A 24,508-nucleotide genomic window follows, 5' to 3' on the forward strand; every position below is an offset into this window, starting at 1 on the left:
GCCGAACTCTTCCTGAAAGTCCATTACTGCAATCCTCTTCCTCTAAAATGCTTCCAAATTTTGCCAACCCCCAATTTTGTCTAAAGACAAAAGAGACTGCAGATACTGTAATCCAGAACAAACAAAGCAGAACGCTGGGTAAACTCAGCAGGCCAAAGCAGATCTGTGCAGGCACAAGGTGTATGTTGACATGCCTAAACCAGAAACAACACACACATTTGGCATCGACAGATGGTGCTTGGCCCAAAATCTTCCAGTGTTCTGTTTCATGTTCCAACTTTGTCAGCTTTATATTGACTGTTACAAACTTGCTTGTCTCATTTTTCTTCCATTTTGTAGAATGCCCACTTCAAGATAATTATGATCTAAGTATTCCTACCCTTTGTTCATTGATATAAATGGCTCATCCCTCAAGTAGTGCCTTCAAATCAAACCTCCGTCCTCTAAATCTCTATCCATTGAAGGATTCAGGCATTTAAGACTTGACTTTTAAAAAAAGATCTTCCATGTTCTCAACTATTCACTAAGCTTGTCTATATCCTGTTGAGGCATCTTTATATCTTCCTCCATTATCTCTCGTACCTACAATAGTTTAGGTAACAACAGACTTGGAAGTTAGGACCTTGATCCCTTCAGAGGAACGACTAAATCAGACTGTGATAAACTGGAACAAAAGCAACAATTCCTGTAGTACCCCACTAGTCACAGTCAAGGATCTGTTAACTCCAAAAACAGCTTTGTATGACAACCAACTGTCAATGTTACATGTAATCCCCAACTACACAGGCACTAAACTTTGTGACCAACATCCTGTATGGAACATTATTGAAAGGTTTCTAAAAATGTATCCACCAGTTCCTGCTGATCTATCCTCCAGATTAGTTTAATATGATTTTCATTTCATAAATTCATATTAACTCTACTTGACCCATCACTCCTTTCGAGGTAAGTTATTTCTTCCTTCAATTGAGATTCCAGTAGTCTCCGTACTACTGATCCGTAATCTCCCATTATTTCATTTACCGCTTTCTTAAATGGTGGAATTGCATTTGTGTATCTCCTGCACACTTTAACTCAACCTCTTAAAGTTGTTAAGGGTAAAACAATTCTGTATTACATTAATTTTAGAAAACCTCTGTTGATTTTTTGCTTATCTGTTAGGAGATTTAGAGAAGCAGTCTTCAAAGTGTCTATCCCATATCTACTACTCGTAAACTACAGTGGGGTTTTTGGGGCAATACACAACTCCATGTTCACTGATGGCATACAGTTAAACCTTGTTATTTCTTTCAACTCCTTTACTGCCTGCAATGACACTCAACCAGTCTTGACCGAACTATATTTTTCCTTTCTGGATTGCCTCCCCCTTATCCATCCTCCACAGAGGTCAAATATGATTTTCCTGTCATAAAATCATTTAGCCACTTTCAACTTTTTTGCCCAGTACTATTGGCAACCTTGGTACTCCATGTTCACAAGATTCCATTCTCATCCTATGTCATAAAAAACATTTTTCCATCAGTGAAATACGTTCAAATTTACCTCTGCTGAAATGCTCAATTATGCATCTGTAACCTACTGCCTCAACTATTTAAGTTTTGTACTTGAGAGCCAGATATGCCATACTTGGATATCTTTCTTATTCAATAATAGGATAAGCTTGTTCAGTCATCACCCAAAGCTAATTTTTTTCCTCATTGTTATTTGGTCTACAATGCCAAAGTGATCAGACTTAAAGACTACCTTTAAACAAGCAGTTGGAAGTCTGTCCTAATGTTTCAGTATTCGGCCTAGTGTCATTATTTGCATCCCTGCAAAATAGCTTGAGATGCTTATCTACTCTGTGTGTTTTAAAGCCACAACACTGAAGGAGTCCTAGATAACCAAATTACCAAAATTATCTAATGTTAATATTCCATCTGCAAGATGGATTTACTAGCACACTTCAGATGTCATCACCAAATCTGCAGAAGAAATGGCAACAGTGGAGATCCAACGGCAAAGCTATTATTTTTAGTTTAAACTACCATGCTGAAGTGTTCCATTACCTGTAGAAGAATACACAAGTTTCTGCCGTGATTGGTGGAACTGCTTTCTGGACATTGTTGTACAAGCAATCCAACTTTACAAGCGGCATTAATCTTAGTAAAACAACGTAACAACTAAAGAATGGAAATGGAAGTTTTTTTTGCAGTATGCTAGTTTCAACAACTTGTGAATTTGATAACTATGTGAAAGGGTAATGAAAGCAGAAACACTTAACCAATTAAAGGTAGATGAGCAATTGATGCACGTGTTCTATAAAGTAACGAACCAGTTCTAGGGATGCAGGAATAGTCTAAACAGCTCTTTTATTGCCTGTACAGTCATTAATGAACCCAATGGCATTCCTCCCAATTTGCCATAAATGTCAATATATTATTCTGACAGAACAGGAATCACAGAAGCTCATGGAACACAAGCAGAGACCAAAAGGATCATTTATGCCTGAAATTCCACAGTACTTTATCCTCTCCATTTATGGAAATAGAGCCCAAGTACTAGCATTTATTTACTCTGACAGAATTAGTCTGACTTACAATATTAGAATGCCATGACAGTCAATCAGTATTAAAAGTTTAGAACCTGGAGAGATGCAAAGTAAATGTTACTAAAAGCACACAAATCTTGCACAGTACGATCCACAGAAAGAGTCAATCTCAAACAGAGGCAGATCAGATACACAATCAGTGCTTAGCATAATCCGACAGGCCAAAGATATTTTAAACCTCTCAATGGGATCTACCTATGCAGCCAGCAGTCACAAACCAGTCTTCCTAAAAGCTAACAACGACAGCAGGTACTGGCCATTGCCATTTGTTTTCATGGAAATGGCAGGATACTCCCTTCTGAAACTACTCCTGTATATTGGTGAGACATGGCGTAGATGGTGAGACCGCTTCACCAAGCACCTACGCTCCATCTGTCAGAAAAAGCAGGATCTCCCAGTGGCCACCCTTTTTAATTCCACTCCCCATTCCAACAGGACAAGTCAAGGCCTCCTTCACTGTTGCGATGAAGCCACACTCAGGTTGGAGGAGCAACATCTTATATTCCCTTTGGGTAGCCTCCAACCTGATGGCACAAACATTAATCTTCTTGAACTTCCGGTAATGGCCACTCTCCCCACTTCACTATTCCCCATTCCCTTTTCCCTCTTTCATCCATCTCCTTACCTGCCATCACCTCCCTCTCATGTTCCTTCCCCCTTTTTCTTCCATGGCCTACTATCCTCCGATCAGATTCCCCCCTCCTCCAGTCCTGCTCTTTCACCAAACTTCCCAGATCTTTAATTCACCCCCCCCCCCGGTTTCACCTATCACTTTGTGTTTCTTCCTCTCTGTCCCCCACCTCACTCCAACTCGCTTTTTTTCTCTCCTGTCCTGATGAAGGGTCTTGGCCTGAAACATTGACTATACTGTTTTCCATAGATGTTGCCTGGCCTGCTGAGTTCCTCCAGCATTTTATGTGTTTTCTGAAACTTCTGCAGTTTTTCCAGTGAATATAGCTCCAGTGTCATTGCCTCCACAAGTTAAGGAGCAGGCCTCTTCACCACCCAACTGATCTCAATCCCAATTAATATTTGGGAAATTGACCCCCCGCCTGTATAACCCTATTATAATTCGCTGAAATTTGACTAATTCTGTTACTGCAGCACACCTATTTTCTATGTTTCTATATTGACTATTGGCGTATCAGTAATGCTACTCTTTTTGTTTTTCATCTCTATTCCTATGGCCTCATTTGAGGAGTGTTCCAGCATATCCTCCCTCAGTATTGAAGTAATGCGATCTTTGACAGACACTGCATTACACCTCCCCTTTAGTTTCAAATGAAAATTCTATGCTCTAGGATACTGAGCTGCCAGTCTCCCCCCCCACACCGTTCTTCAACTGTTCCCTAGTAATGGCAACAGTACGTAGTCTCCCATGTTAAAGCTGTGAGTTCATTTACTTTACCAGTCATTCCCACAGCAATAAAGTCAATACAATTCAGCCTTAAATTCCCTTGTTCTACTCACTGGACTTGCTATTTCCCCTCTATATAATCAACTACTGAGTTGCAGCTCACAGTTTAAGGTTTCCTCAACAGTAAATCTCCCAGCAAGGGGTTGGTCCCAACTTGGGTTGATGTACTGCCTGCCCCACTTATAAGAGGTCCCATCTTTCCTAGAAACTGCCGCAATGATCTAGGAATTTAAAAGCCTACACTTGGGCAATTCATTTAACGCATATCCCTAGCCTCATTAACTGTTGGCACCAGAGATTACATCCTTCAAGGTCCTGCTCTTTAAATGACTCAAACTCATACAGGCAGGACTTCATTCTATTTTTGTGAACAGAGAGAGGAGCTAGAAATGAGGCTACAATTTAGGGACAGCAATGTGGTGAAGTTGGAGGTCAGACTTCTGCTCTGCACATTCAAAGTAGCGACATGGATGAGTGACGAAGTACATCCACAGTCCAGGTCTTCACTCTGCACCTGAAAGCCAGTGACCAGCAATTTGTGTGAGCAGAAGGATCGGGGATCAATCAACTGGCATACCTAACCTTTCAGCTTGGAGTACGGGGTCCTTTCATCAGCTAGAAGTGTCGAAGCCCGATGACTAACGCCTAGAGACGTGTCCTGGTATTGCAGGACTGTCAGTGCGCTGCGTGTTGACGGGTGGGGGGGGGGCAGCTTATCTTGCTGATGTTGTTTCATTGCTTGTTGTGTTGTGTCGAGCATTATGGACATACTTTGCTGGCGCCAGACTGTGCTAACACTTGCGGGCTGCTGCCAACACATCCCTGGTTTAAAGCAAGCAATGCATTTTGCTGATTTCAGTGCTGTTTGAAAAAGAAGAACATTGATTCATTAGCACAATGTGGATAGGTGGTGGTCATCAAGAAGGTTCCTTACACATGTCCTGATTCCCTGATCCAATAAAGAGGCTGCAGTTAACACTGAGGACTCCTCTTGCTCAATGTACTACTGTGCTGTTACACTTGGTTTGTCTGACAGAATGTACCTGGAAATTGTGATGAAGATGACTAGCACATTGCCTGTAAAGTAACACGAACAAAATGCTGGAGGAAGGTTAGGCAGCGTCTATGGAGAAATAAATAGTCGATGGTTCAGGCTAAGCTCCTTTATCAGGGTTGGAAAGGAAGGGGTCAGAGGCCAGAATAAAAAGGTAGGAGGAGAGAAAGGAGCACAAGTTGGCAGGGGAGTCCAGGTGAGAGGGAAGGTGGATGGGGATAAAAGGGAATGATGCAAAAAGGTTGGAAGTGATGGGTGGAAAAGGAAAAGGGCTGAAAATCAAGACGCCTGAAAACAGGAGACCCATGGAATAAAGGGAAGGAGGTGGGGACCAGAAGGTGATGGGCAGGTCACGGGGGGGGGGGGGGCGCGTTGGTGATGGTGAAGATAAGGCTTAAGAGTGTGATCAGAATGGGGAAAACAAAGGGTGTGGGAGGGTGGGGGAAAACAAAGAACAGTTATTACCAGAAGCATGAAGCAGCACTAATGCCATCGTCAATGTAGCGCAGGAAGACTTGGGGAGCATAACCAGGAAAGGCTTTGAATGTAGTCTGTTCCACATAGCCAACAAAAAGGCAGGCATAGCTGCAGCCCATAGCTACTCTTCAAATCTGGAAAAAATGGGTGAAGCTGAATGAAAAATTGTTTGGGCGAGGACCAGTTCTGCCAGATGGAGGAGGGGAACTAGTTGGGTCTATTTGCAAGAAAGAAGTGGTGAGATTTGAGGCCTTTTTCATGGGCAATCAAAGGGTATAGGAATGGGATATCCCGATTGATGAGGCAATCAGGGTCAGGGACTTGAAAGTTGTCGAGATCAAGAGCATGTGAAGTATTGTGAAAGTAAAAATGATCAGAATACATACATATTGCCACATACAACCCTGAGATTTCTTTTCCTGCAGGCATACTCAGCAAATCTACAGAATAGCAACTGTAAACAGGATCAATGAACAAACTGTGCAGATGTAAATATAAATAAGTAGCAACAAGTAAGCAGAGCATGAAATAACAAGATAAAGAGTCCTTAAAGTGAGACTATGGGTTGTAAGAACACCAGAAATAGAATGTGTAGTTCTCCTCTTCTGTTCAAGAGCCTGATGGTTGAGGGGCACTTGCACCTTAAACCTGATGGTAACAGTGAAAAAAGAGAATGGCCTGGGTAGTGAGGTTCTTTATGATGGATACAGTTTTTCTACAGCAACATTTCATGTCAATGCTCAATGGTTGGGAGGGTTTTACCAGTGATGTACTGGACCAAATTCACTACCTTTGGTAGGATTTTCCGCTCAAAGGCATTAGTTTTCCCATACCAGGCCAGAACGCAGCTAGTCAATACTCTGTCCACCACACATCTACAGAAGTTTGTCAAGGTGTTTGATGACCTACCGAATCTCTGCAGACTCCTAAGAAAGATGGATAGAAGGGACTGAACCAAGGTGAGATAAAATGGAGTTAAGTATGTGGACGTGAGTTCAGTGGGGTAGGAGCAGGCAGACACAATGGACCTATGCGGACAGCCAAGTTTCAGGAGACTACCTAGATGGAAAATTAGGTGTTGTTCCTCCAGTCTGTGCCTGGCCTCATTAAGGCAGTTGGGGAGGCTGTGGACAGACATGTTGGGTGTTGGAATACAAAATCGATGGCTACCAGGAAGTACTGGCTGTTGCAGCGGATGGAGCAAAGGTACTCAATGACGTGGTCCCTCACTGCAATGCAAGGTTATAAATTTTCAGTACAAGGCCATTCATCAACTAGAAGATGGCCAAGTGGTCTGTCAGGTTTTTTTTGCTGGTTGACCTTGGTCTTGGTACTGATGACCCTAATGAATAGCTTACGGAGTATTCAGAACGCATTAAGAGTCTACCACATGGGATAAGTTCAGAGTCACATCTAGACTAGATTGGGCAAGGATAGTAGATTTCTTCCCCCAAAAAGGACAATAATGAATAAAATGGTTAAAACAACCTGATATTTTCTGTATCATTTGTTGCTGTCTTTCTGAAATCCCAATTAGAAGCTGAATTTAATTCTATTGCTCTTTAATTCTATAGGTTTCAAATATGGGTCTCTAAATTTTTAAGTGTAGGCTGTGGTTCTAACCTGGTATCTAGAAGGGCAAGGTTTCAAAATCAATGCATCTTTTTTCTGCCCTCTCACATGTCGTTCAATATCAGGAAAATGTTCCACTAACTTACACCTAAATCTGTACCCATCAAGGGGTTAATCCTGTTCAAATGTCTCAACACTTGCGCACAGTGGCAAATGAGTAAACTAATGAGAAGTTGGACCAACAAACACAGATATTTGCCCTTTACCAGAGTCAGCAAATACTCTGCTTTGTTTGTGTTACAGTTTTGAAGGTCAGTAATTATATACACTGCATTTACAAGGTTAGGGCCACCAATAAATTATCACAGTACATTTTCTTCTGCAATAGTTATTTCCACCGTTGGATACTGTACAATGTTACAGACATCATGTCATGTCAGCTTTTTCAAGCCATAGGCTGTTGGATCATCTGTCTTAATACTAAGTGAAAAGCAATTTGGTTAACGGTCTGCACCTACTGTTTTTCTTTCCCACACCCACCCATACCGGCTCTGAGGTTTAATTGGAAAAATCTCAGCAAATGATCAGTTGTACTTCTACAAACGTCAGCTTTGGATGGACCATCAAGTCACAATGATGAATATGATAATGATAAGAGTTTGTGAACCAATTTCTGGGTCACAATGCTTCTTACAAATTACATAAAGGACAACTCCATGTCTTATGGTTCACAGAACACTGAACTTCAAGTCTCCAGATTTCACATGAGATTAGGTACGAGAGGATGTATGGGAATGAGATATGCCAACTAGTGGATTGGTGTTGCAGCAACAACCTGGCACTCAACATCAGTAAGACGAAGGAACACATACCAATCCTCAGAGGGATCAGAAGTGGAGACAGTGAGCAACTTCAGGTTCCTGGGTGTCAAGACCTCTGAGGACCTAACCTGGTCCCAACATATCAATGCAGTTATAAAGAAGGCAAGACAGCTGCTCTACTTCATTAAGAGTTTGAAGAGATTTGGTACGTCAACAAATACACTCAAAAATTTCTAGATGTACCGTGGAGAGCATTCTGACTGGCTACATTCACTGTCTGGTATGGGGGGCGACTGCACAGGACCGAAAGAAGCTGCAGAGGGTTGTAAATTCAGTCGGCTCCATCTTGGGTACTAACCTACAAAGTACCCAGGACATTTTTAGGGAGCACTGTCTCAGAAAGGCAGTGTCCATTATTAAGGACTCCAGCACCCAGGGCATGCCTTTTTCTCACTGTTACCATCAGGCAGGAGATACAGAAGCCTAAAGGCACACACTCAGCGATTCAGGAACAGCTTCTTCTCCTCTGCCATTTGATTCCTAAATGGACATTGATCCCTTGAACACTACTTCACTTTTTTAATATATAGTATTTGTTTTTTGCACAATTTTTATCTATTCTATACATATACTGTAATTGATTTATTATTCTATTATTATGTATTGCATTGAACTAAGTTAAATTTCACGTTACATGCCAGTGACGATAAACCTGATCTGAGCAATAACAAAGCACTCCTTCATGAGGGAGGGGAAATCGATGCCTGTTGAGAACTATAATACTGCTTCAGATAGAAAGAAGAATCACATAAAAATTCACCCAAAATTCATCTTAGAGCTGGTGAAATTGGTAAATATTGAGAGCAAACATACGAATACAAGGCAAAATATTTAAACTGCAGTCCACCCAAGATCACCCTAACAAACTAAGGACTGCCATTCATATTTTGTACAGAAGGGAGTACTCAACACAGCAACATCCAATTAACAGTATTAAAACATTGATGCAAGGTTTCATTATTTGCAAATTTCCAGCCAAGTTTTTGTAATGAATATCATTCTAAAGTACAGCACTGGTTTTGTGGGAAGCAGAATTAAAGCAAGTAATGACACTTACCATAAGACCACAAGACAAAGGAGCAGAAGTAGGCCATTCGGCCCATCAAGCCTGCTCCGCCATTTTATCATGAGTTGATCGATTTTATCCTATTTAGTCTCACTACCCCGCCTTCTCACCATAACCTTTGATGCCCTGGCTACTCAGATACCTATCAATCTCTGCCTTAAATACACCCAATGACTTGGCCTCCACTGCTGCCCGTGGCAACAAATTCCATAGATTCACCACCCTCTGACTAAAAAAATTTCTTCGCATTTCTGTTCTGAAAGGGCGCCCTTCAATCCTGAAGTCATGCCCTCTCGTACTAGACTCCCCCATCATGGGAAACAACTTTGCCACATCCACTCTGTCCATGCCTTTTAACATTCGAAATGTTTCTATGAGGTCTCCCCTCATTCTTCTAAACTCCACGGAATACAGTCCAAGAGCAGACAAACGTTCCTCATATGTTAACGCTCTCATTCCCGGAATCATTCTAGTGAATCTTCTCTGTACCCTCTCCAACATCAGCACATCCTTTCTTAAATAAGGAGACCAAAACTGCCCACAGTACTCCAAGTGAGGTCTCACCAGCGCCTCATAGAGCCTCAACATCACATCCCTGCTCCTACACTCTATTCCTCTAGAAATGAATGCCAACATTGCATTCACCTTCTTCACTACTGACTCAACCTGGAGGTTAACTTTAAGGGAATCCTGTACGAGGACTCCCAAGTCCCGTTGCATCTCAGAACTTTGAATTCTTTCCCCATTTAAATAATAGTCTGCCCGTTTATTTTTTCTGCCAAAGTGCATAACCATGCACTTTCCAACATTGTACTTCATTTGCCACTTCTCTGCCCATTCTTCCAATCTATCCAAGTCTCTCTGCAGACTCTGTTTCCTCAGCACTACCGGCGCCTCCAGCTATCTTCATATCATCAGCAATCTTAGCCACAAAGCCATCTATTCCATAATCCAGATCGTTGATGTACAATGTAAAAAGAAGCGGCCCCAACACTGATCCCTGTGGAACACCACTGGTAACCGGCAGCCAACCAGAATAGGAACCCTTTATTCCCACTCTCTGTTTCCTGCCAATCAGCCAACGCCGATTACATACACAGAAATTGAGCTCCAAATAATTGTTGATCTCTTCCCTAAAGCACAAAGGATGGGGCAATCAGTAATACCTAGGACAAAAAGATTCTTTATCAGCCTGCAACAACCCAACACCAGACTATCCCCTGACCAACTAATATGGGTGGGTTGAATTGAGAAATGGAAGGATAGACCTATATCTGTTAGAATTTAGAGAGGGGGAACATGATTTAAATATACAAGATCCTGAGGGTCTTACCATGATTTATGTGGAGAATATGCACAGTTCTCCTTTGAGAAACTTTAGAACTAAAAAAAAGTACCAGGTTGCCCATTTAAGACAGTGGTCCCCAACCTCCGGGCCGCTGACCGATACTGATCCGCGAAGCATGCAGGGGTGCAGCGGTAGCCGGGACACACCCAGCACATCTTTAGGAAAAAAGCCAAAATAAACAAGCTAATTAATTATGTGCCAGGCAGCACCTAATTAATTAGCTTGTTTATTTCGGCTTTATTCTTAAATATGTGCTGGGTGCGTCCTGGCTACCGCTGCCCCGCTGCATTCTTCGCGGATCAGTATCGGTCCGTGACCCGGATGTTGGGGACCACTGATTTAAGACAAATCAAAAAAAACTTTTTGGATGGTCACAAGTCCTTGGAATTTTAAATGGTTGACAGATTCTTGACAAAGGATGAGAGAACACCAAAGACAAGGAGGAATATCATGTAAAGTTATAATCTGATCACGCATAATCCTATGACAGAGGTGGCTCATGCCACCTCATTAGCTTCTAATTCTTTAAGTCTGCCCATAGTACAAATGCTAACACTCCCATTGAACCAACGTAATTAGAAATGTTTTCTTTAAATTAGACCTTCTAATATGTGGAGATGTTAACATGCAAAGTTACTCTGTGTTGTTGTACAAATTATAGATTTTAAATTGTGAATTTATCTGCAAGAGGCCCAATTTTAAATGGCTGGTGATAACATTGAAATATGCACAACTTTTCAAAATAGTGAAAACCAAATGCAGGAAATACTCAGCAGGTTGGACAACATTGGTGAAGAGAAGCTTTGCAAGTCAGTGACCAGAACATAATTTTCTACTGAGTCATTTTGCTTTGTTGTATTTTCACTTAAAGTTTCAAATATTTGCTGCATTTTGTTTCTGTGCATGATTCTACTCCAACAGTTAGGGATACAATGGTTAGTTCTAATTAAGTCTAAGAATACATCATCTAAAAATCTACTAACACCCTTACTTTGAAAAGGTTTACTTTGAGGCTCTTTTGGAAGCCTATAAATCATCCTCAATTAGTGAAAATTCCCAAAGGTGATTAATTCACAAGTTGAGGGTGGCCAGTTTTGGAGATTGAGCCAAAACTCAAATTCTGCAATTTACACTTATAACACCTGGGATTTTTAACTCCACCCCATTATAAATGAAAGCTCCTTCAAAACCTACACAAGGTCACAATTTTTAATTCGATTGATGTAGCAAATGAAATCCGAATTTCTTAGGAAACAATATCCATTATCTCTGTGGGAGAGATTTTCTCATTTATTTTTCCAACACCTCTGCAGAATACCTTTAACCTCCAAATCCCCCTGTTGTGTGTTTACAGCTACACTCAGACCTGCATCAATGCTGAGTAACACTATACCATTTGGTACATCTGTTAGCATTAGAAAGTGACAAGTGCAGATACCCACACTGGTCCATCATGCATTCAGCCTCATTTAACTAGCATTGAAATAATGGAAGTCACTTGCTCGCAAGCAGTCCAATCTAAAATCAAAGCTGACAGCACAAAGGATTAAAACCATCCTGTAACATTCAGCCCTCACATGGACAGTGAAAGAAACTGAACTTGACTTCAATTCATTTCACTCAAGCATCATTAATTGGACACAATTAAATCAAAAGTTTGCAAATAAGTTTTGCAAGAAATGATAGACAATAGTGCAGGAATTCATGAACAAAGGATGGAAGGAAAGCTGAAACATTGAAAAAGTGACAGTATGGTTTTAAATAGCAACGTTTCCACCCTCCTCCAATCTCTCTTCAGTTAATTTGTCTTCAGATGTCTAATAATCCAATGAAACTGTTGAGTAGTGACATCCAGAATACTGATCCTAAAAACCAAGTGACATATCTTCAGAGAGGATAATGTGCAGCATGAAAGGAAGCTTATGGTGGTGATGTTCTGTGCTCATTCCATTTGTCCTTTCACTCCAGCTGCTGGATTTATAGGTTTCAGGAATACAAGATGAGTTGTCACAGTACATTTTATGGATGATTCAGTGGAGATAATGCAACCTGCAGCCATAGTGCCTGAAGTGGAGGGAATGACAGCATGAAGTGGATTGGTGCTAATCAAATAGCTTGCCTTGCACAATGTCATTCATGTTGAAGTATTCTCCATATGCCTCTACATTACTAACTTACACTCTATAGACTGTGGAACAGATATAAAGACAAATTATTTTCTCAAGATACCCAACTTCTGTCTTGCTCTCAAGCCAGCATAATTGTGTCTGGTCCCACTTAATTTCATGGCAATAGTGAAAGGTCAATATGGCATTTATACATCATTCCAATTTCATCACCCATGTAACCCAATGCCACTTGGTGTAGCGTACTTTAAAAAATTAATTTCCTTTAACTTTTGCCCAAAATACTGCTTCTCCTTTAAGCTTGATCAAAGCCAAAATAAATCTGCCTTTCTCAACTTCAATCAACTCCCAAGACTCCAGAGGAAAACACCCACTGCTTCCAATATTTCTATCTGTGCACTTGTAATGCTACTGTGACACTGTAATTTCCTTTGGGGATCAATAAGGTAGCTATCTATAAACACAAGAAATACTAGATTTTGGAAATCCAAAGCAACACACATAAAATGTTGGAAGAACTCAGCAGGTCAGACAGCATCTATGGAAAAGAATAAACAGTTGATGTTTTGGATTGAGATCCTTCTTCAGGACTGGAAAGGAAGGGGAAGATGCCAGAATAAAAAGGTGGGCGGGGGGTAGAAAGGAGATGATAGGTGAAGTTAGGTGGCTATTAAAGGTTAAGAGCTTGAGAGGAAGGGATCTGATCGGAGAGGAGAATGGACCATAGGAGAAAGTGAAGGAGGAGGGGAGCTGGGGGGAGTGAAAGGCAGGTGAGAAGAGCTTCTCCCCTTGACAAGCCGTATAATTTAAACCATTCTGTGTTGTTTTAGATCTCGCCCACTGAACAAAGATAGGACAGGTCATATATTCATTCATTCTCTCCATAAGCCAGAGTCACTTGTAAAGAAAGACAACAAGAGTTGGCTCTAAAGAAGATTGAGCCATTCAGAAATTTCAATCTTTGTATATTACACTTATAAACTTCCTTTTCATACAACATCTCCCAAGGTTTCTTCAGGGACACAGTGAAGAAATGGTACTATTGCCAACTGCCAGTGTTTAAGCAAATAATCAGGAACTAGGCTTCAGTAGAATGCAAGAGTCTTAAGTCACATTAGCGACAGACTGGCTCTTAAAACAGTAACAATATCATTTCCTTAAAGGCAAATCAAATGTCTTACTTTAATGATGACTAATTAAACAAATACTGATTAAATTGGTAGAAATAGCCTCAAGTTTTTTGAAAGTGGAAATTAAAATTCCAGTGACCACTTTTAATAACATTAGTTCTGCTCTCTTACCTTGAAGTAGAGACTATTGAGAGTTTTACCCAGCATATTTGTACCTCTTAACAAGTACAAATGGAGCAAGGCATACAACCGATGACAATGCACAAAGACAGACCCTTTCAGAACGTGCTAGAAGGCAACAATTGTCAAAAATATTTGCTAAGCATCAGCTGTAGCTTAGCGTGTGGGACTCTTGCCCAAGCAAGTTGGGGTTCCAATCCCAGACTGAGTTGAAATACTAGTACTGAGGGAATTCTGTACTGTGGGACCTGCTGTTTTAAGGCAGGATGTTAAAATGAGCTCTCCTGGATCCAAAAATTCCATTTCACAACAGTAGGGGAATCAGCAACATTTCACTTTGGCCTGATGACAAAAATTTCTTGCACATTTAAATATTCATGTGTGGGCAAATAAAGTGTGGGGACAACTTTTGTTGGCAGAATTTCAGATAGTGACAATGAGGCATAAATGAACAAGATAGATCAACTGATTGAGTGTTGCTGCAACAACAATCTTGCACTCAACATTAGTAAAACCAAGGAATTGATTGTGGACTTCAGGAAGGGGAAGTCAAGGGAACACACATCAGTCCTCAGAGATCAGCAGTGTAAAGGGCGAGCAGTTCTTGGGTGTTAACATTTTTGATGATCTATCCTGGGTCCAACATATTGCTGCAATTACAAAGGTGTGGTAGTGGCTATATTTCGTTAGTAGTTTGAAGAGACTTAATATGTCACCAAAGACTCTCAAATTTCTACAGATGTACTGTGGAGAAAATTCTGAGTGGTTACATCACCATTTGGTATGGAGAAGACACAGTACAGTATCAGGAAAAAGAGGCAGAAGTTGCAAACTGAGCCAGCTTCATCGTGGGCACTTCCTTCACAGCAGAGGACACCATCAAAAGGCAAAGCCTCAATAAGGCAGTATCCATCTTTAAGGACCTCCATCACCCAGGGCATGCTCCTTTCTCATTGCTATCAAGGTACAGCAACACAAGCCTGAAGACTAACAACGCTTCAGCAACAGCTTCCTCGCCCCCCACCCTCCCCGCCATTAGATTTCTGAATGCACAATGAACCCATGAACACCAACACAATTTTTTGCTCCTTTTGCACTATTTCTTATTGTAATTTATAGATTTTTAAAGCTTTTTTATATATTGTAATGTACTGCTGACGCAAAACAACAAATTTCACAATATATGCCAGTGATATTAAACCTGATTCTGAAATTAAATGCAGTCCTAGCATGATTGGAGTCATGATACAATTTTTCAAACGCACAATTACATTTTGGCTATTTGCTCAATTATCTTAGTCCTGGAAGACCAGCTAAGCAAAACTTAGGAAATCAGAGAACAGTAGAGAAATTAAACATTTTGTGAGTGCCCTCATTGAGCAAACTTTCAGAAAGAAGTGGATTTGACAATTCTGTTTTCTATATGTATAGACATTTAAACAAATTGATATTTGGCTTCTTGAACTGAGCAGTAAAACATTAACTTCCAATTCATAAAGAGATCTTGTGTGAGAAGGTCAAAGTAACTTAAAAAAGAGACCAAGTGTCTGCACATGGTGGAAATCTGTGGCAACATACAAAATATGCTGGCGGAACTCAGCCGGTCAGGCAGCATCTATGGAGGGAAGTGCACAGCAGGACTGGGTTCCCAGGGTGTTAAAGGAGGTGACTATGGACAATATCCTTGACATTCATATAGATTGAATAGCTGTGATTTGGGGGGGATGGGGGGGGGTGTTGGAGGATGATAAAACAGGTAAGCATCAATTAAAATGGGATAGTGGTAGGATTCGACCAGAAGAGGGATCGGGGGTGGGAGGGGGGCACATCCATAGATCCCTCAAAGTTGGCACTCAGGTTGATAGGGTGGTTAAGACAGCATATGGTGTACTGAACTTCGTTCAAGTTCAAAGTTTATTGTCATTCAATTTATAACAAACAAGAAAATGTTCCTTCGGAACAAGATGCACAACACAACACATACATAGCACAAAGTAATATTAATACAAATAAATAATAAATAATATTAATAAAACAAATAGACTATAGTTAGTTAGCATGGTTTCCTCAAAGGAAATTTCTTTGAAGAAATCACAAGCAGGATAGAGAAAGGAGAATCAGTTGATGTTGTATACTTGGATTTTCAGAAGCTTAACAAGCTATGAGCCCATGACATTGCAGGAAAGATTCTAGCATGGATAAAGCAGTGCCTGATTGGCAGGAGGCAAAGTGTGTGAATAAAGGATGCCTTTTCTGACTGGTTGTTGGTGACGAGGTGTTCCACAGAGGTCTGTGTTGGGACAAATTTTTTTTACGTCAATGATTTGGATGATGGAATTTTTGGCTTTGTGGGCAAATTTGCAGATGGGACGAAGATGGGAAGAAGGCTGATGGTGTTGAGGAAGCAGAGAGGCTGCAGAAGGACTTGGATTTGAAGAATGGGCAAAGAAGTGGCAAATAGAATATAGCATCAAGTAGTGTCTGGTCATGCATTTTGGTAGAAAAAAATGAAAGTGTTAACTATTTTCTAAATGGAGAGAAGATACAAAAAACTGAGGCGCAAAGGGACTTGGGAGTCCTTGTGCAAGAATCCCTAAACGTTAATTTGCAGGTTGTGTCTGTGGTGGGGAAGGCAAATGTGATGTTAGCTTTAATTTCGAGAGGACTAGAATATAAAATGAAGGATGTAATGTTGAGGCTTTATAAAGCACTGGCGAGGCCCCACTTGGAGTACTATGAGCAGGTCTGGGCCCCTTATCTTAGAAAGGATGTGCTGAAATTGGAGATGGTTCAAAGGAGCTTCATAGGATTCCAGGATTGAGTGGCTTGTCACATGAAAAGCATTTGATGACTTTGGGCCTGTATTCACTAGAATTCCGAAGAATGAGGAGTGACCTCATTGAAACTTATTGAATGGTGAAAGACTTTGATAGAGTGGACGTGGAGAGGAAGTTTCCTATGGTGGGAGAGTCTAAGACCACATCCTCAAATAGAGGGGCATCCTTTTAGAATGGAGATAAGGAGGGATTTCTTTAGCCGAGAGTGGTGAATCTGTGGAATTCTTTGCCACATGCAGCTGTGGAGGTTAAGTCTTTGTGTGTATTTAAGGCAGAGGTTGATAGATTCTTGATTGGGCAGGGCATGAAGGGATACTGGGAGAAGGTAGAAGATTGGGGCTGAGAGGAAAATTGGAATGGTGGAGCAGACTCGATGGGCCAAATGGCCTAATTCTGCTCCAATATTTAATGGTCTTATGGTTTATACTCTAAATTAACAAATAATAAAGAGGCATATACAACAGAAGCTAAAAAGTAAACACTATAATGCTTCTGGTGCTTCATATGTGATAAGAACTGGGCAGGGAGCGCAATACCCTAACAGACTGGGTAAGTGAGGAAACTGTTCCCCGTTCTAACAGTTCTTGTCTAATGACGGCGGGGGGGGGGGTCAAGAGATTGTTGGGCAGATGGGAGGGATCACTGACAATATAAAGGGCCCTGTGCAGCGCTCCCGATAAATACCTCTATTGGGTGAAAGCGAAACCTAATGATCTTCTCAACAGTCCTCACAATCCTTTGTAGGGACTTGTAGTCAGATGCTTTGCAATTCCTGCACCAGACAGCGATGCTGCTTGTCATGACACTCTCAATCCCTCTGTTAAAACTGGTTAGAATGGTTGGGGTTGGGGGGAAGCAGGCGTTATGAGGTTAGGTCGAGCGAGCTAGGGCATTTTTCTTTGGAACAAATGGGGATGAGAGATGACCTGATGGATGTGTGAGATAAAAGGCAGAACAGATATGTGGTACATATACACAAATCATTGTAATCCACGAGGGATCAGATTAGCTTCGGGCAGACAGCATAAAGGATATTAAGGCTTTCTTCCCTTATACCCAATGTACCCCCACAAATAACTGGCCTATAAGTTTCCAACTGTTTTAACACACTAGCACATTTCCAGTATGAATTTTGACAGATATGTAAATAACAACCTTTATTAAACAGCAACCACTTAACACAAATGATCTGGAAGCTGATCACAGTATTTTTGCATGATTCTTTCTTCAATCTGTTCATGAACTGAGATTAACACACAAAATACTGGAGGAACTCAGCAGGCCATGCAGTGTCTATGGAAAAAAAGTACAGTCAAGGTTTTGGTCCAAAACTCTTTGGCAGAACTGGAGAAAAACGCTGAATAGAAGATTTGAAAGGTGGGGAGAGGGGAGAGAGAAATGCCAGGTGATAGGTGACACTTCAAGGGGGAAGGATGAAGCAAAGAGCTAGGAAAGAGACAGAAGGTCATGGAAGGAAGAAAGGGGAGGGGGAAGGGGGGCACCAGAGGAAGGCAACAGCTGGGCAAGGAGATAATATGAGAGAAGAATAAAGAGATGGGAAATGGTGAGAGTGGGGTGCATTACTGGAAGTTTGAGAAATCGATGTCCATGCCATCAGGTTGGAGGCTACCCAAATGGAATGTTGTTCCTTCAACTTCAGTGTGGCCTTATCCTGACAAGGGAGGCGGCCATGGATGGACATATCGGAATGGGAATGGAAAATGGAATTAAAATGGGTGGCCACTGGGATCTCCCGCTTCTTCTGGCGGCTGGAGCGTAGATGCTCGGTGAAGTGGTCTCCCAATCTACGGCAGGTCTCACCAATATACAAGAGACCACATCAGGAGCACTAAACACAGTATATGACCCCAACAGACTCACAGATGAAGTGTCGCCTAACCTGGAAGGAGGTTGGGAGGCTATGAACAGCCTTAAGAAATGGTGCTGATGGTTCAACTTTTCACAATGTATAAGAATTACTTAGGTGAAGGGAATGAGTGCAAACTATCCAAGTGTGCCTACAGTACTAAGCTAGGTGGCAGTGCAAGCTGAGGAAAATGCAGACAGGCATCATAAGGGATATTAAAAAAAAAGGCCATCACTAGTTACTTGAGTTGCTTCCTACATTTTTCTTGAAGTCCTCCAGTGAAGATCATGCCTGCTATGCATGATCCTCACTCAAATGAAAACCACATTCAGATTCAAGGAGCAGCTCTTTGGCCACCAGAAGTAGCTTGAGAACTGTGATCATAACTCTCCTGTGGCAAACAGCAGGGAGGTCCCTCTGCACTTTGCAAAGTTGTCTTTATTCCTTTTCTGAAGACAGTAATGATTCCAGCATCTCCAAGTATCCTGGTATATCTTCCTCTTTGAGGAAATAACAGGCAGGAGAGTCAGTGGATGCTGTTTACTTAGACTTTCAGAAAGCGGTGTTTCGCACAGGCAAGTCTTGGGACTGACTCTTTTCACATTATACGTCAATGATTTGGTAGACACAATTAAAGGCTTTTGGCCAAGTTTGTTTACATTACAAAGATAGGGGGAGGAGCAGGAGTGTTGAAAAAGCAGGGAGTCTGCAGAAGGACTTGGACAGAACAGAACAAGCAATGAAGTGGCAGATGGAATACAGTATAGGGAACTGTATGGCCATGCACTCTGATAGAAGTATGTTTATTTCTAAACAGGGAGAAAAATTCAAAATCAGTGGTGCAAAGGGATTCAGAAGTCCTTGTGCAGTATTCTCTAAAAGTTAACTTTCAGGCTGAGTCAGTAGTAAGGCAGGCAAATGCAATGCTAGTGTTAAGAACTAGAATATAAGAACATTAAAATCAGGTTTAATATCACCTGCATATGTGTCAAATTTGTTAATGTAGTGGCAGCAGTACAATACAATAGTCATAGGCACAGTCATACTTTATTGATCCTGGGGGAAATTGGATTTTTGTTACAGTTGCTCCATAAATAATAAATAGTAATAAAACCATAAATAGTTAAATAGTAATATATAAATTATGCCCGGAAATAAGTCCAGGACCAGCCTATTGGCTCAGGGTGTCTGACCCACCAAGGGAGGAGTTGTGAAGTTTGATGGTATACATAGTAATATACAAAAATAAGTGAATCAATTACAGTAAATATATATATGTATGTATATTGAATAGTTAAATTAAATAGTTCAAAAACAGAAATAATATAAAAACAGGGAGGTGGTGTCCATTTAGGAATCGGATGGCAGAGGGAAGAAACTGTTCCTGAATCACTGAGTGTGTGCCTTCCAGCTTCAGTACCTCCCTCCTGATGGTAACATAGGGAAGAAGGCATGTCCTGAGTGACGGGGGTGCTTAATAACGGACGCCGCCCTTCTGAGGCACCGCTCTGTGAAGATGTCTTAGATACTACGGAGGCTAGTACCTAAGATGAAGCTGACTGATTTTACAACTCTCTGTAGCTTCTGCTGATCCTGTGCAGTAGCCCACACCCCCACCCCCCCATACCAGACTGTTGTAGTCTGTCAAAATGCTCTTCACAGTGCATCTATGGAATTTTGAGAGTTTTAGGTAACAAACCAAACCTCCTCAAAGTCCCAATGAAATGTAGCCACTGTCTTGTCTTTTTTTAATAACACCTGCATCAGTACTATGAAACCAGGTTAGATCCTCTCGATCCTTAGAAATTTTGACACCCAGGAACTTGAAATTGCTCACTCTCTCCACTTCTGATACCTCTTATGAGGATTGGTTCGTGTTCCCTCATCTTGCCCTTCCTGCAGTCCACAATCAGCCCTTCGGTCTTGCTGACGTTGAGCAAGCATGTAATGCTGTAGTTTTAAGGCATTGGCCGAGACTTTCTCTTTGCCCCTGATGAGCTCACCCATAATCACTATCATGGAATCTTGAGTATTGGAGTTGCAGATGGCTTTTTCAGAACTGAAGAACCTATGCAGAATATCTTGGTCCCCTGTATATAAGATGCCCTGGAGATAGTCAGAGTGCAGTTAAAAACTTCACCAGATCAATTGTTGGTATGACTTATGAAAAGCAGATATTTGAATTCAGAATGAGAGATGATCATTGAAATGTACAAAATTCATACAGGACTTAAGAGGAGATGCAAAATTCACATTTCCCTTGACTGAAATGACTAGAAACAGGGGTCAGAATTTTAAAGGCATCTGCCACTTAGTACACAAAGAAAATTCACTACATTTCGAATACACAATCCAAGAGCTGTGCAGGTTCAGTGACTGAGTACAGTACAATTTCAATAATCTGACACTCAAAGACTTTGATAGCACTTGCAAATTCTCCATACTATGTAATTTCTATTAATATTCCAATAATTTTAATTGTTATCTTGCACAGCATGATAAATTTTCCAATGAACTAGTTAAGTGGGAAGAGAGCACAGGAACCAGGCCCTGGTAAGGTTCAAAAAAAAGTAGAGCACATCAAAACTAAATCAAGTCAGTGAGTCAGATGAGAAGAACCCGAATTTCAAACCAGTTGGACAGTAGATTATCAGAGTTTGCCAGTATATTCAATACTGATAGGCTTATAAATATAAAATAAAATTGGATGAGTGCAGAAATGTATCATTGGCATCAATGACTGTACAGAGCGACAAACATGATGGGCTAAACAGCTTATTTGTTAGTTTCTTATCAAATACTCCCCATTTTAGAACACTAGGAAACAAAACAACAGTGTGCATTTTAAGCAGTCATCTGAGGGAGGAGAAGATGGCAGCACGACGCAGCTCACAGCGGCCACTCCGGTGGTGATGTCTGTTATTTGTCAAGTAGGGTGCCGTGCACAATCCTGATTTGATGGAGACAGACGTGAGAGCATGGAGAAACATCTGGTGAAACCTCCGAAATGCCTGCTTTGCTGCTGCTGCTAATGTGTGGTCCAGAATCTCCGGAGGGGAAGGCCCCGAGTCCTCGGCTTTGCTTGTTGCTCGGTGGCCCGAAGTTTTCAGACGGACTCAGAGTCCGCTGCAGTCAGGTGCTTCCAGTGGTGCCGCATCGGCAAGTTTGCGGCACTTGGAGGTTCATGGCAGGGAGAGTTTCTCCCTTCTACCACCTGCGTGAGATGATGAGGCTATCGGGACTTTGAGACTTTTTTTTACCGTGCCCATGGTCTGCTCTTTATCAAGTTGTGGTATTGCTTTGCACTGTTGTAACTATGTTATAATTATGTGGTTTTGTCAGTTTTAGTCTTGGTTTGTCCTGTGTCTCTTGTGATATCATTCTGGAGGAACATTGTATCATTTTTTAATGCATGCATTTCTAAATGACAATAAACGAGGACTGAGTGTCCTCATAATCTAATAATCTAATCTAATCTTTGCATTCAAAAGAAATAGATGATGTAAATTCTGTGTTATTCAAATGATCCCCCAGTTATGATCATCAACACAAGTCAGAACTCACTTTCAAAAGAGCATACTTATCAGTTAAATCCAAAGCCTCTGAATTTTTTGCAGCTTCTCAAGTTCTGGAAACAAAATACAAGATTGCAGACTTTACTGAAAAATTGAATAAGTATCAAAGGTGGAGTAATGCTCTGTGCTAGCAATCAACTTCCTTTCATCAAACAGCATACCCAATTATAAGCTTGAATTTTTAAATCTTTGAAGGCAGCCCGTATGATTTTATGAAGCACAATGTAAGTGTAGAAATTCATTTATTTATTGAGATACAGCGCAGAACAGGCCCTTACAGCTATGCCATCCACCGACTCCTGATTTAACTCTAGCCTATTCATGGGACAACTTACAATGACCAATGAACCTACCAACCTGTAGGTCTCTGGACTGTGGGAGGAAACCCACGTGTCATGGGGAGACCATACAAACTCCTTACAGACAGCAGCAAGGTGTGTGCCTCAAGTAAGGGAAATCAAGTGAGAACAATCCTCTTGAATTCACTTACCCTGGGGACCAACTGAATCGCCACTACATTGCCTATGGACACAGTGCACACATCTGAACATTAACTACTGCTAAACACACCTCTGGTATTTACTTGGATCCAAGGCATCTCAGATAATCATCACATAAACCACTCATTTGATTCACTAGGTAATATCAAGAAATGGTTGAAAGCAGTGTTTATAGAAAACATTATAGGAGCAGCCGATGTCCTGTCTATAGTACTCCAGAACAAGCTGCATCGCTAACTAAACTGTACCAGTACAATGAACGTACCAAAAGATTAACCAGGTATCTCATGTTCTCTTAAAATAAAATAGGACCTTCTAGTTTGGCTAACAACATCCGGTTTTATCTCCCATAATCAATGCCAAAGGGATGGAAGATCATATCAAGTAGCACATTTTTCATAACCCAAGCTGAGCGTTGGCGAGCACATTTCACCGGGATCAGTCAGTTCTAAGCATCAAATAGAGACCAAAGAACTGAATTACAGAGGAAGCAGTGATTAACCCTTGACAAAGTTGCACCTGAAAGACAATGTCATCTACAGACACTGCAAAACTAGGCCTCCAACATCAAAACAATCAAGGCAGTTGTGATCCTTGGAGGGTTGTCTGAGTCTCAGGACATCATGGCAGATGGTCCCCCCCCCACCCCCACAGTAGTTTCTGAGATTTATTCTCCCTTCCTACATTCACCACAAAGTTAACACATTCAGTTCAACTCCCAAATGTTTAGCAAATAAACCAGCACAAACCCACATGTAGCAAAAGCTCAGGAACAAGCTTTCATGCCACAGAAGCATCATCTCCAATTTGAGAACAACTGTCCTCCTATCCCTGATATGCAATGGGATTACCATCGAGTTACCCTTCACTGAACTTCAGGGAGTCCGCAATGACCAGATCTATGGAGATTGTTAGAAATGCTGCAGTTGCAAGGGCAAGGTCAAAAGCCAGATCTTAACTTTAAGTAGCTGTGAGGAGTTAGGGGTGTGAATAAATAGTCTCTATTTGCCTAGATCAGTGCAACTCTAATAGTCAAACACCATCAGGGGAAAGTAGTCCACTTGATTCACCACACTAAACATTCCTTTTGATGACTGGTGCACGTTGCCTCAACTGCACCATAAATGCTATTTACAATGCTCAAAGTCATCTCCAACAGCACCTGCCAACTTCTGCCACCAAGGAGAAGTGGGGCAAAAGATGCTTGGGAGCGCCACCACCTGCAAATTCACTACCTCCATAAAACCTCTCAAAATCCATATTTGGAGATGCTTCACCAAAGCACTATTGGATCAAAATTCTAGAACTCACTAACCAATCCCACTGCAGGAACATCTTCACCATTACTACCCTTTCAAGTCCTATTAGGAATCGACAACAAATACTAGTGGAGCCTGCATGCCCCACCTACTGAAAAATAATTAAAAGTGATCACAAGACACGTGTGAAGCTTGGAACAGCTAGCTTAAAAGAGGAATGCTACTCATTCTGATGTGCCAGAGTACTCAATTATTCCTAGTGTCAGTACTTCATTTGCAGCTTGGAGACTTCACTTACATCTGAAGAAAACCTTAAATACCTGCTGAGGATCTCTCCACATACTGCTATGTTGCCAACATGAACAATTTCAGATTTCTTATTAAATGTTACTCACTTAATAGGATAGATAATGTTTAACTCTAAGGAGAGGTTGTTTTAATTTCAAATAGAAAAAGTAACATTGCCACCAGTGGTCCTCAATCTTGGGATGTAACACTTAGTCAAGAAGAGGTGCACAGGGGGCTGAGGTTTTAATAAGTTAAAATTAACAAAAAAGTGAAAAATATACATGCCGTACAAGTTGCTCTGGTAAAGGTGCGCCCATGATTCCTAGGAACCCCCAACACCT

The 24,508-nt window shown here is 41.2% G+C and overlaps 1 protein-coding gene across 1 annotated transcript in view; it reads right to left on the reverse strand.

Moving 5' to 3' along the window:
• LOC134358432 (wings apart-like protein homolog) overlaps positions 1-24,508 on the reverse strand; it is a 188,622-nt gene that overhangs the window by 129,230 nt on the left and 34,884 nt on the right. The gene's annotated exons all lie outside the window — the stretch shown is intronic.

Source organism: Mobula hypostoma, chromosome 18, assembly GCF_963921235.1.
Source record: "Mobula hypostoma chromosome 18, sMobHyp1.1, whole genome shotgun sequence".
Taxonomy (NCBI): domain Eukaryota; kingdom Metazoa; phylum Chordata; class Chondrichthyes; order Myliobatiformes; family Myliobatidae; genus Mobula; species Mobula hypostoma.